Here is a 14,211-nt window from a genome sequence, read left to right on the forward strand (position 1 = left end):
CAGTGATGCCATCTATTGCAACGTGCTTTTTTTTGTTCCAATACCTAGACTTGTCATTGGAATGTGTTTGATTTTGGTTGGCTTCCTTGTAAATCTTGACCACACCATCTTTAATGAGTCCTTGCTCAAGGATCATTCCTTTCTCTTTGATATCTTTGTAGGTCTGCAAACAGTTCATGGTCATGTGGTGAGCCAAGCTAGGATGAACATTATCAATAAACATTTTCATCAAATGGCACTCTGGTAAGGTGCAAGATATGTGGGTGGTAAGGGTTTTCCATCTTTGCAGATATTTAGGAAGGCTTTCTCCACCTTTTTTATTAGTGCGGACAAGATCAACTACTGATAGCTCTGTTTCAACAAGATGAGCATATTGGGCTACAAATGCCACAGATAATTCAGCAAAATTTTTAATTGTGCCATAGGGGATTATATAAAAGCATTCAAGAGCTGGTCTGACCAAGCCTTTGGGAAAGAGATGCAAGAGAAAGATGTCATCATATGCCACTTCTTGGCAGTGCATGAAAAATTCTTTGATATGTGTGATAGGGTCTCCTTTTCCTCTAAATTTGTCAAATTTGGGTGTCTCAAAATGTTTGGGAAATGGTGTCATGGTAATGGCTCTGTCAAATGGGTAAGGACACACATTCTCAAACTTGAAGGTTTTTGGATTATTTCCCTCCTAGATGTTTTTCAAAGCTGTCTTCATGGCTTCCCATTCTAAATTAATGGGTGATGGGTGGGGTGCCCCCAATGTAGGAGTGCCCTGAGGGAGGTATGTGCTAGCTGGGGCAATAGAATATGGATGGCTTTGAGGTATGGGCTGGTAGGGATTGTATATTGCTTGGGAAACTGAATGGTGGATGATGGGTTGCTGAGGTGGAGGTAGCACATATTGTTGCATGTGTTGCGAGGCTTGCTGCTATTATGGGATTTGGGATAGGGATTGAGGGATGTAGGTTGGCTGTGGGATAAATGGATTTCTTTGTGGAGGTAAGGTATAAGATGGTTGTGAAGCTTGGAGAAAGGATCGGGGAGCTTGTGGAACTTGACTTTGGATTTGAGGAGTTTGACCAATATATGTTTGTTGTGCCCCCATTTGGGAAGGTATCTGCATGGAAAATGAGGCCAAGTAATTGGTGGTTGGTGGTGGTGCATTTCCTCCTAGAAGTGGCATAGAAAAATAGTTAGTAATAGAAGGTAATGGATTAGTTGGTGGTGGAGGTGGTGGGAATTGAAAGCTTGGAAGTGGAATTGATGTGGTTTGATAGCTTGGTGACTAGATTTGAAAGCTTGGTAGAGTGGTGGTAAGAGTTTGGATCGCTTGAGAGCTTGGTAGAACATTGGTAGTAGCTGGTGGGGTTTGATAGCTTTGTGGAGTGAGGGTAGTAGCTTGTGGATTTGTGGCTAATGGCACTGAGCTCCAAGGACCTAGTGGAAATGATGGAATTGTGTTCTGAGCTGAGGTAACAAAGTTGGGGGTGATGAAAGGTTGATTACTTGACCCCATGGGTGGCATCCTGGTTGTATATTGCTGAGGTTGGCCAAAGATACTAGCACTGATTTGCGAGATGGGTAGATTTGGAAGGCTAGGTTGGAGAGTAGTAGCATAAATAGTGAAGGGACTTAATGGTGAGGTATTTTGGGCAAAGGGGGTTTGGTATGGAGTGGTATGGACCATTGGTGGAGTGGTGGTGGCTTTATTGGCTTGCGGAAGGGAGATTTCAACTTTAGTGGAGGCTGGTATGTTTGGGTCTGTTGGATCATAAGGACTGGTTTGAGGCTCTCCTTTTGGCTCATATCGAGGATAATTTGAATCATAAGAGCCTATGGGTGGTGGGAGTTTTCCAAACAACAAGTGAAATGGATCTGATAAGGGAGGAGGTCTTCTAAAGTCAAAGGCTCCTATGTTGTCCCTTCAAAAGTTAGCCATGATTGTTTCTTTGTTCTTGTCTATAATGGCATTCACTAATACTACAATTTTTGGTTTGTTCATGAAAGATTCAATGTCAGTAGGTGATGGTACAGTGTTCTCTGGGCTGAAGGATGCTTGAATACTCAAGGGGAGTGAACCTATTTGATTCAAATGATAGGTCTCCATTGTTTCCTTCTTCTTCTTGCCTAAGCAAGTGACGGGTGGCATGAAAATGCAGAATGTTTCCTAGGGATGAGATGCAACAATATTGATGGATGCAAAAGGGGAAGGCTTTTCTATGCAAATGATTTCCTAGGTTGAGGCAAAGCTATATGGAAAAACCTAAGGAGGATTGGGTTGGGGATTCTAACTTCAAAGATATGTTGCCAAAGCATGAAAGGTCTGCTTTCCTATGTTCAAGCTTGGTGGTGATTGTGTCAACTTAAGGATAGACTGATGATCCTTTAGGAAGAACACGAGATTGACCACTTCTGGATCCCAACCTTTACCTCAAGGTGATGAGGGATAACAAGTGACAAAGCTAGATTACCCTAGAAAAAGTTTTTTCAAAGGGATAACCTTGGTGAGATTGGTGGATTGGCAAGATGGTAGGAATGGAAAACTTTTGCCAAGGTGACAACCAATTTGAAGGCTTGGATGTGAAGTTTTTTGATTGCTGGCTAGATGGTTTGGTTCTAAATGAGATGGATGATCTAAAATGCTTTAAGGGGAGGACTAAAGATGGCTGGCTTTCCTACAAAGATGACTCTAAAGTGTAGCTTATGCAAGAAGATGTGGAGAAACAAGGGGGTCTAATCATAGTAATCATGCCTAGTTGGTAAGGCATAAGCAGGGTTAACTCCTGGATGTTTGTTAAATTCGATAGTGCGATCTAACTAGGCTTCTTGAAGGGCTTCATTGGCAACTTTGTCTTTTGATTTGTGGAGTTTGGCAATTCGAGGGCTTGGTGTTACTTCCTTCTTCTTAGCTGTAATTTCTTGGTATACCTGAGATGGATTGAGTTTGGCTTTGTGAAAATTTTGTTTGGGTTTGGGTTGTTCTGACATAAATTCCTGAATCTGCTTGGCTTTGAGAGATCTCAATTGTTTTGCTTCAACTTGTTCAACTTTTGAAATAGGCAGTGACTACGCTAAGTATGCCCTAAGCTAGGATTGACCAAGTTTGGCAAACATTCATTCAACAAATAAAAAATCAAGCAATAGATAGGAACAACCAAATAGAAGTATTTTATTCTTAGAATGTGATACTTGCGCCAAGGAGTGTGTATGTTCTACAAATGTTTTGATCATTCATTTCAAACACATTAACATCCTAGATGCTTGTCTACAAGGCTGACAGTTGGTTTAGCTAGGGAGTCCTCGATATACCCAAGGTACGTGAGGCCCAAATCTATAGATGAAACAAAAAAGATGTCACAAAGCCGAGAGGAGTGGTAACCCACTTCTCCTATTTCACTTCTCAAGGGTATAAAGTTCCTTGAGGCTTAGCCCGAGTGACAAAAATTTTGATTTCAAAAGAGGTGTCTTTGGATTCACCTCCCAATTTTTATACTCTACTAGAACGCTGGAGTTGAGGTCATCCAAGGGGTGATGAAATCCCCAAGTAGGCCTCCTAAAACTTAAACAAGATTTTGAATCCTAATCTTATGCACCCAAGATGGCCTCGAAAGATGACAAGGGGAGAGAAGACTTGGATGATCTTGGGCTAAAAAACACGTTTGTTCTTTTACCAACTGACTCTTATGTGTGCTGATATAGACTTTGCAAGCACTCATGTTTAAGATGCAAATGTTCAATTCCAACTTTTAAATGTGCCAACAAAGGAAAATCGATCAAAGAATGTGAACAAGAAGAAGAGTTAGGGTCAACAAGAAAGTAAACCTGTGTGCTTGGAGGCCCTCCATGTCAAGTATAGATTAATTTCCTTTAAGGCATTCAAGAGTTGGTGTGATTTTGTTTTAAGCCCAAAACAAAGATGTGTAAAACTCAATTGTCAAGCACGCCCCTGAAGGCCCTCCACATTAAGATTTGTTCAAATTTTTATGCCCAAATAAAGTGTTAGCGAGACTAATGCTCATTCAAGACGTTTTCTAACTTAGAAAAACCACTAAAAGCCCAAGTGAGTGGAGTTTGATTTGCATGGAGCACTTAACACCCTCTTAGGTAGACCCATCCCCATAGATGGCACTGAGATTGCAACCAATGGTTAAATTGATGGGTGATTAAAGAGGGTGAGTCCAACTACAAACTCACTCAAAGCATCTTTAATTAGTTTTTGTAACTTAAGAAATTTCAAAAATGTGGATTCTTTTTATGCCCCAAAATTGAAGTGTGACATATTGCAATGGTTAATTGATCCTTTGCATTCAAGATTGAGTTTGTTTGTTTTAAGAATGCATTCCAAGAAAGATTGATGTTAATCTATGGCATTCAAGATTATGTTTGAGCAACATTCATTCAAAGACAAGTGTTTAAACATTCAAGTTCATTTTAGCAACATGCATTCAAAGACAAGTGTTTAAACATTCAAGTTCATTTTTCCAGAGCATTAAACCATGTAAGGAGAACCTACAAGAAACATGGTTAATGGTTTCATAGATGCTCCAACCTACAAAGCTACAAAAGACAATTTGATTAGTCACCTAAAAATCTCAAAATTTGAAGCTTAACTATGAGGAAAATAAAATCAACTCTTTTTGTTCTTTTTCTTAGGCTATTGTTGATTGGCCACCACTAGAGAACCTTACATAGTTAAGAGGGTTCCTTGGTCTATGTGGATTCTATCATAGGTTTTTCAGTGACTACTAGAACCATGTAGCACCCATGAAAAATTTTCTAAAGAAAGGGGCATTTGTGTGAACTCGGGAGACACAAGATTATTTTATGTGGTTCAAAGAAATAATGACTACATGCTTAGTATTACCATTGCCTAATTTCATGAAGCCATTTGAGCTTCAATGTGATGATTTTGGAGAGGGAGTTGGTGTTTTACTCATGCAGCACAAGCATCCTATAGCTTATGAGAGTAGGAAACTTAGAGGGCCTGAGAGATCATTCAACATATATGATAAGGAGATGTTGGCCATCATGCATGCCTTGGCCAAATTCAGACAGTATCTTATGGGAAGAAAATTTTGTATTAAAATTGATCATAATAGTTTCAGGCACTTTTTGGGATAGTAAGACTTGAATTATCATCAGCAGAAGTGGGTGAGTAAGTTACAGGCATATGATTTTGATATCACATATGTTAAGGTGACAAAGAATATTGTTGCAGATGTTTTATCCTGTAGGCCACACCTCACTTATGTGATTCAGATATAGGAGGATTGGTGACACTTGATTGTAGAAAAATATGCCAAAGACATGTGGACCTCTACTATAGTGGAGGGAACAACAATCAACACTAGATAAACTCTCATAGATGAGTTGATCATTTACAAGAACAAGATTTACTTAGTCCCAGGATCGAAAGTGAAGTAGTTGATTTTGAGAGCATTCCATAATTCACCTATAGCAAGCCATCTTGGGTATTTCAAGACTTACAGGTTAGTATGAGAATGGTTCACTTGGAAGGGACCTAAGGCTGATTTTTTGTAGTATGTGTGTGAGTGTCATGTTTTCCAGTAGAACAAACAAGAGCACACTTGTCTAGTAGGGCTCCTACAGCCACTTCATATTCCTAACAGGAAGTGGGAGTGTATCTTTAAAGATTTTATTATGGGCTTACCTAGGGCCCAAGGGCATAATTGTATCTATGTGGTGGTGGATACACTGACAAAATATGCTCACTTCTTGCCTATCACTACTACATACTCAATAGCTCAGTTGGCAGAGGTCTTCTTCAGAGAGATTTGTAGGAGGTCTTTTTTTTTTTTTAAATAAAAAGTGCACGAATAGAGATGCTAAAAAAGAAATGCAACAATAACAGACAGAGATGATAGTTCATCAGGCAGAGATGCCAAACTGGCAAGACGTTGAACTGTGGAGATGCCAATCTACGAAGACGTTGAATTGCAGGGATGCCAATCTATGGAGACGATAGAGAAACAGGAAGAGATGAAAGTTCATTAGGAGGTGACGCTAATCTACGAAGACAATGAACTATGGAGATGCCAATCTGCTGAGATGTTGAATTGCGAAGATGCCAATCTATAGAGATGATAGAGAAAGAGCCAAAGATGAAAATTTAGTTTGGCAGCACAAAAAATAGGAAACCAGGAAAAGATGCTGAACTACGAAGATGATAGTTTAGTTTAGCAGTGGCAAAGATGAAAAAAGATTAGAGGTGATGGCAAAGACAACAGAGTATCTAGCAGAGATGACATTTTGCAAGAGCAGATGCTAATCTATTGAGATGACAATTGAAGTTGTGGAGATGACAGTTTGGTGGTGGCACGGCAACCAATAGACTAGGCAGAGATGCCAAACTTCAGAGATGAAGATTGAGGTTGCAGAGATGATAGTTTACCAGGCGCAAATGATAGTTCAGTCAAGAAGCTTAGAACAATTTAGATCAATGACTTCCAAAATCTTGCAATGATGCTGCTTGACATTTCAGAATGGAGGCTAATAATTTTATTCATAGAGGGATTAATTGAACCACTCAAGGGGTGGGTAAAGGCTTTTGATCCTCCTACATTATAGGAAGCCATCAAGAAAGCCTACAATATGGAACTTTCTGCTCTAGCAAACCAGTTTAGTTTGAAGGGTTCTTCATCACTTAGAGATAACAAAGGGAAATTCAGCAAGGGTAAAGAGAAGTGCAGTGACTCAAAAGGAAATTTAGTTGTACCCTTGGATAAGGAAGCACTTAATGACCTATGTAGGAAGAAGCTATGCTTCTTTTGCAAAGGTCACTATGAGTTTGGTCATGATTGTCCTATGAGGCCTAAGGGGAAGGCTAACTAGGCAATGTGGGCTTATTACAAGGGTTCAGATTTAGACATCTCAAAGCACCATGATGAGGATCCTAATGGGGTAGATGGTGAATAGGAGATAGATAGTGCTGAGAAAAAAGAGGCTTACAGGAGGCACATCTGTCTAGTATTCAAAGAGAGGGATCTTTCAGACTCCGAGGAGTCTTGGCAGGGCAGAAGGTTATTACTCTATTAGATATAGGTACCACACATAATTTCATTGATGCATAATTTGTGGAGAGGAGTGGACTCATTACCGAGGAGTTCAAAGGATTGAGAGTCAAGGTAGCTGATGGATATACTCTTCCATATGACAAGATGGTGCGAGATCAAGATTTGAACCTAAACAACTATGAGTTCAAGGCAGAATATCATGTGGTCAACATGAGTGACATGAACATAGTACTTGGAATGCAGTGCTTACATTATTTGAAGGAGGATACTCTAAGACTAGAGGATATGGAGATATAATTCAAGGTGGATGCCAGGACTCATGCACTGAAGGCTATTCGTAACGGTGATGTCAGGACTATCTCACTTAGACAGATGGAGAGATTAGATAGGCATAATAATATAAAGTGGGCGATGATATGTGCCTTGATGCCTACCCAGGAAGAGTAGCATAAGACTGAATATTATCCAGATATTCAAAAATTGAGAATCAAGTATGAGAAGGTTTTTAGTGAGATTCCACTAGGCAAGCGATTAGACAGAGGAATTGAGCATATTAACAAGCTGATGGAAGGTGCTTAGCCTATCATGATCACACCATAATGACACCAAAAATGACTCAAAGATAAGATCAAGAGGACCATTAAGGAGTTGCTAGAAATGGGACACATCAGACCAAGTAAGTCACCTTTTTCATCTTCTTTTGTTTTGGTAAAAAAGAAGGATGGTACTCTATGAATGTGTATTGATTACAGGGTGTTGAATAAGAGAACTATAAAGAATAGGTATCCCATCCCATGCATTGTTGAGTTGATAGACGAATTGCATGAGGCTTGTTGTTTCAGAAAAATAGATTTGAGATTAGGCTATCACTAGATTAGAGTTTCAAAGTAGGATATTGAGAAAACTACTTTTAGGTGTCATTGTGAGCACTTTGAGTTTGTAGTCATGCCTTTTAGTTTGACTAATGCACCTACCACTTTTTAGTCCACTATGAAAAAGGTCTTCCACCATCATTTGAGGAAATTTGTGTTGGTGTTCTTTGATGATATTTTGATCTATAATAGGACATGGCAGGAACATTTAGAGCATTTAGACACAATATTGAGCATTTTACAGAGGGAGTCCTTTTATGCCAAGGAGTCCAAATGTGATTTGGGGATGACAAAATTGTTGTATCTTGGACACATAATTAGTGCGGAAGGAGTGTGAATGGATCTTGAAAAGATCTGTGCTATTGTTGATTGGCCACCACCAGAGAACCTTACATAGTTAAGAGGGTTCCTTTGTCTATGTGGATTCTATCACAAGTTTGTCAGTGGCTACTAGAACCATGTAGCACCCATGAAAAAATTGCTAAAGAAAGGGGCATTTGTGTGCACTCGGGAGACACAGGAGTGTTTTATGCGGATCAAGGAAAAAATGACTACATGCCTAGTATTAGAATTGCCTGATTTCATGAAGCCATTTGAGCTTCAATGTGATGCTTCTGGAGAGGGCGTTGGTGTTGTACTCATGCAGGACAAGCATCCTATAGCTTATGAGAGTAGGAAACTCAAAGGGCCTGAGAAATCATTCAACATATATGATAAGGATATGTTGGCCATCATGCATGCCTTGGAAAAATTTAGACAGTAGCTTGTGGGCAGCAAATTTTGTATTAAAACTGATCATAATAGTTTGAGGCACTTTTTGGGATAGCAAGACTTGAATGATCATCAACAGAAGTGGGTGAGTAAGTTACAGGCATATGATTTTGATATCACATATGTTAAGAGGACACAGAATATTGTTGCAGATGCTTTATCCTGTTAACCACACCTCATTTCTATGATTCAGATATAAGAGGATTGGCGACACTTGATTGTAGAAGAATATGCCAAAGACATGTGGACCTCTACTATAGTGGTGGAAAAAACAATCAACACAAGATTAACTCTCATAGATGAGTTGATCATTTACAGGAGCAAGATTTACTTAGTCCAAGGATCAAAAGTGAAGTAGTTGATTTTGAGAGCATTCCATAATTCACCTATAGCAGGCCATCTTTGGCATTTCAAGACTTATAGGTTAGTATGGGAACAGTTCACTTGGAAGGGAGTTAAGGAAAACTTTTTGTAGTATGTGTGTGAGTGTCATGTTTTCTAGTAGAACAAACAAGAGCACACTTGTCTAGTAGGGCTCCTACAGCCACTTCATATTCCTGATAGAGAGTGGGAGTGTATCTCTATAGATTTTATTATGGGTCTGTCCAAGGCCCAAGGGCACAATTGTATCTATGTGGTGGTGGATAGGCTGACAAAATATGCTCACTTCTTTCTTATCGCTACTACATACTTAATAGCTCAAGTGGTAGAGGTCTTCTTCAGGGAGATTTGCAGGAGGTCTTTTTTTTCTTTTAAAGTAAAAAGTGCAGGAACAGAGATGCTAAAACAAAAATGCAACAATAATAGGCAAAGACAATAGTTCATTAGGTGGAGATGCCAAACTGTGAAGATGCTGAATTGTGGAGATGCCAATCTATAGAGATGCTGAACTGCAGAGATGCCAATTTGTGAAGACAATAGAGAAAGAGGAAGAGACAATTGTTCATCAAGTGGAGATGTCAATCTGTGGAGACTCTGAACTATGGAGATGCCAATCTATGAAGATGCTAAACTGCATAGATGCCAATCTGGAGAGATGACATCTAGAAAGAGGGAAAGATGATAGTTTAGTTTGGCGATGCAAAAAATAGGAAACCAGGCTAAGATGCTGAACTCTGGAGATGACAGTTCAGTTTGGCAGTGGTGGAGATGATAGAAGATTAGAGGTGGTGGCGAAGATGACAGAGTATCTAGCAGAGATGATAGTTTGCAGGCGCAGACACTAATCTATAGAGATGATAGTTAAGGTTGTGAAGATGATAGTTTGGTGGTGGTGCAGCCAACAGTAGACTAGGCAGAGACACCAAACTTTGGAGATGATGGTTGAGGTTGCAAAGATGACTGCTTACTAGTCGTAGACAATAGTTCAGTCAGGAAGCTTAGAACAATTTAGATCAATGACTTCCAAAAACTTACAGTAATGGTGCCTAACATTTCAAACTGGAGGCTAATCATTTTATTCACAGAGGGATTAATTGAACCACTCAAGGGGTGGGTAAAGGCTTTTGATCCTCCTACATTATAGGAAGCCATCAAGAAAGCTTGCAATATGGAACTTGCTACTCTAGCAAACCAGTTTAGTTTGAAGGGTTCTTCATCATTTAGAGATAACAAAGGGGAATTCAGCAAGGGTAAAGAGAAGGTTAGTTACTCAAAAGGAAAGTCAGTTGTACCCTTGGATAAGAAAACACTTAATGACCTACGTAGGAAGAAGCTATGCTTTTTTTGCAAAGTCCCTATGAGTTTGGTCATGATTGTCCTATGAGGCCTAAGGGGAAGGCTAACCGGGTGATGTGGGCTTATTACAAGGGTTCAGATTTAGATAGCTCAAAGCACCACTATGAGGATCCTAATGGGGTAGATGGTGAATAGAAGATGGATAGTGCTGACAAACAGACGCTTACAAAAGGCACATCTATCTAGTATTCAAAGAGAGGGATCTTTCAGACTCCGAGGAGTCTTGGAAGGGAAGAAGGTTATTGATCTATTGGATACAGGTGCCACACATAATTTCATTGATGCATTATTTGTGGAGAGAATTCAACTCATTACTGAGGAGTTTGAAGGATTGAGAGTCAAGGTAACTGATGGATACCCTCTTCACTATGACAAGATGATGCGACATCGACCTTTGCACCTAAACAACTATGAGTTCAAGGCAGAATATCATGTGCTCAACATGGGTGACATGAACATAGTACTTGGGATGCAGTGCTTACATTCTTTGAAGGAGGCTACTCTAAGACTAGAGGATATGGAGATACAATTCGAGGTGGATGGCAGGACTCATGTGCTGAAGGCTTTTTGTAATGGTGATGTCAGGGCTATCTCATTTAGACAGATGGAGAGATTAGCCAGACATAATAATATAAAGTGGGTGACAATATGTGCCTTGATGCCTACCTAGCAAGAGCAGCATAAGACTAAATATTATCCAGATATTCAAAAATTGAGAATCAAGTATGAGAAGGTTTTTAGCGAGATTCCACTAGGCAGGCCACTAGACAGAGGCATTGAGCATATTATCAAGCTGGAGGAAGGCGCTAAGCCTGTCATGATCACACCATATTGACACCCAAAATGACTCAAAAATGAGATCAAGAGGACCATCAAGGAGTTGCTAGCAATGGGACACATCAGACCAAGTAAGTCACCTTTTGCATCTTCTGTTCTTTTGGTAAAAAAGAAGGATGGTACTCTACGAATGTGTATTGATTACAGGGTGTTGAATAAGAGAACTATAAAGAATAGTTATCCCATTCCATGCATCATTGGGTTGATAGACGAATTGCATGGGGCTTGTTATTTCACAAAAATTGATTTGAGATTAGGCTATCACCAAATTAGAGTTTGAGAGTAGGATATTGAAAAAACTACATTTAGGTGTCATTGTAAGCACTTTGAGTTTGTAGTCATGCCTTTTGGTTTGACTAATGCACCTGCCACTTTTTAGTCCACTATGAACAATGTCTTCCACCATCAGTTGAAAATTTTTTTGGTTGTGTTCTTTGATGATATTTTGATCTATAGTAGGACATGGCAGGAACATTTAGAGCACTTAGACACAGTATTGAGCATTTTACAGAGGGAGTTCTTGTATGTCAAGGAGTCCAAATGTGATTTGGAGATGACAAAATTTTTGTATCTTGGACACATCATTAGTGCGAAAGGAGTGCGAATGGATCTTTAAAAGGTCCGTGCTATTGTTGATTGGCCACAACCAGAGAACCTTACATAGTTAAGAGGGTTCTTTGGTCTATGTGGATTCTATCAAAGGTTTTTTAGTGGCTACTAGAACCATGTAGCACCCATGAAAAAATTGCTAAAGAAAGGGGCATTTGTGTGGAATCGGGAAACATAGGAGTGTTTTATGCGATTCAAGGAAATAATGACTACATGCCTAGTATTACCATTTCCTGATTTCATGAGGCCATTTGAGCTTCAACGTGATGCTTCTGGAGAGGAAGTTGGTGTGGTACTCATGTAGGACAAGCATCCTATAGCTTATTAGAGTAGGAAACTCAGAGGGCCTGAGAGATCATTCAACATATATGATAAGGAGATGTTGGCCATCATGCATGCCATGGCCAAATTCAGATAGTATCTTGTGGGTAGCAAATTTTGTATTAAAACTGATCATAATAGTTCGAGGCACTTTTTGGGACAGCAAGACTTGAATGATCATCAGCAAAAGTGGGTGAGTAAGTTACAGGCATATGATTTTGATATAATGTATGTTAAGGGGACACAAAATATTGTTGCAGATGCTTTATCCTATAGGCCACAACTCACTTCTATGATTCATATATAAGAAGATTGACGACACTTGATTATAGAAGAATATGCCAAGGACACATGAACCTCTACTATAGTGGAAGGAACAAAAATTAACACCAGATACACTGTCATAGATGAGTTGATCATTTACAAGAACACAATTTACTTAGTCCCAGGATCAAAGGTGAAGTAGTTGATTTTGAGAGCATTCCATAATTCACCTATAGTAGGCCATCTTAGGTATTTCAAGACTTACAGGTTAGTATGGGAACGGTTCACTTGGAAGGGACTTAAGGCTGATTTTTTGTAGTATGTGTGTGAGTGTCATGTTTTCCAGTAGAACAAACAAGAGCGCACTTGTCTAGTAGGGCTCCTACAACCACTTCATATTCCTGACAGGAAATGAGAGTGTATCTCTATGGATTTTATGATGGGCCTTCCTAGGGCCCAAGGGCACAATTGTATCTATGTGGTGGTGGATAGGCTGACAAAGTATGCTCACTTCTTGCATATCACTACTCCATAATCAATAGCTCAGGTGGCAAAGGTCTTCTTCATGTGCTGAAGGCTATTTATAATGGTGATGCCAGGACGTTCTCACTTAGACAGATGGAGAGATTAGCCAGGCATAATAATATAAAGTGGGTGATGATATATGCCTTGATGCCTACCCAGGAAGAGCAGCATAAGACTAAATATTATCCATATATTCAAAAATTGAGAATCAAGTATGAGAAGGTTTTTAGCAAGATTCCACTAGGCAGGCCACTAGACAGAGGCATTGAGCATATTATCAAGCTGGAGGAAGGCGCTAAGACTATCATGATCACACCATACTAACACCCAAAATGACTCAAAGATGAGATCAAGAGGACCATCAAGGAGTTGCTGGCAATGGGACACATCAAACCAAGTAAGTCAGCGTTTCCATCTTCTGTTGTTTTGGTAAAAAAGAATGATGGTACTCTACAAATGTGTATTGATTACAAGGTGTTGAATAAGAGAACTATAAAGAATAGGTATCCCATCTCATGCATCACTGATTTGCTAGACGAATTGCATGGGGCTTGTTATTTCACAAAAATTGATTTGAGGTCAAGCTATCACAAGATTGGAGTTTGACAGTAGGATATTGAGAAAACTACTTTCAGGTGTCATTGTGAGCACTTTGAGTTTGTAGTCATGCCATTTGGTTTGACTAATGCACCTGCCACTGTTCAGTCCACTATGAACAAAGACTTCTACCATCAGTTGAGGAAATTTGTGTTCGTGTTCTTTGATGAAATTTTGATCTATAGTAGGACATCGCAGGAACATTTAGAGCACTTAGACACAATATTTAGCATTTTACAAAGGCAGTCCTTGTATGCTAAGGAGTCCAAATGTGATTTGGGGATGATAGAATTGTTGTATCTTGGACACATCATTAGTGCGAAAGGAGTGCAAATGGATCTTGAAAAGATCTGTGCTATTGTCAGTGGCTACTAGAACCATGTAGCACCCATGAAAAATTTGTTAAAGAAAGGGGCATTTGTGTGGACTCGGGAGACATAGGAGTGTTTTATGCGGTTCAAGGAAATAATGACTACATGCTTAGTATTAGCATTGCCTGATTTCATGATGCCATTTGAGCTTCAATGTGATGCTTCTGGAGAGGGATTTGGTGTTGTACTCATGCAGGACAAGCATCCTATAGCTTATTAGAGTAGGAAACTCAGAGGGCCTGAGAGATCATTCAACATATATGATAAGGAGATGTTGGC

This window comes from Cupressus sempervirens, chromosome 11 (genome assembly GCF_028749045.1).
Source record: "Cupressus sempervirens isolate cs-2001-9-10 chromosome 11, ASM2874904v1, whole genome shotgun sequence".
Lineage (NCBI taxonomy): Eukaryota > Viridiplantae > Streptophyta > Pinopsida > Cupressales > Cupressaceae > Cupressus > Cupressus sempervirens.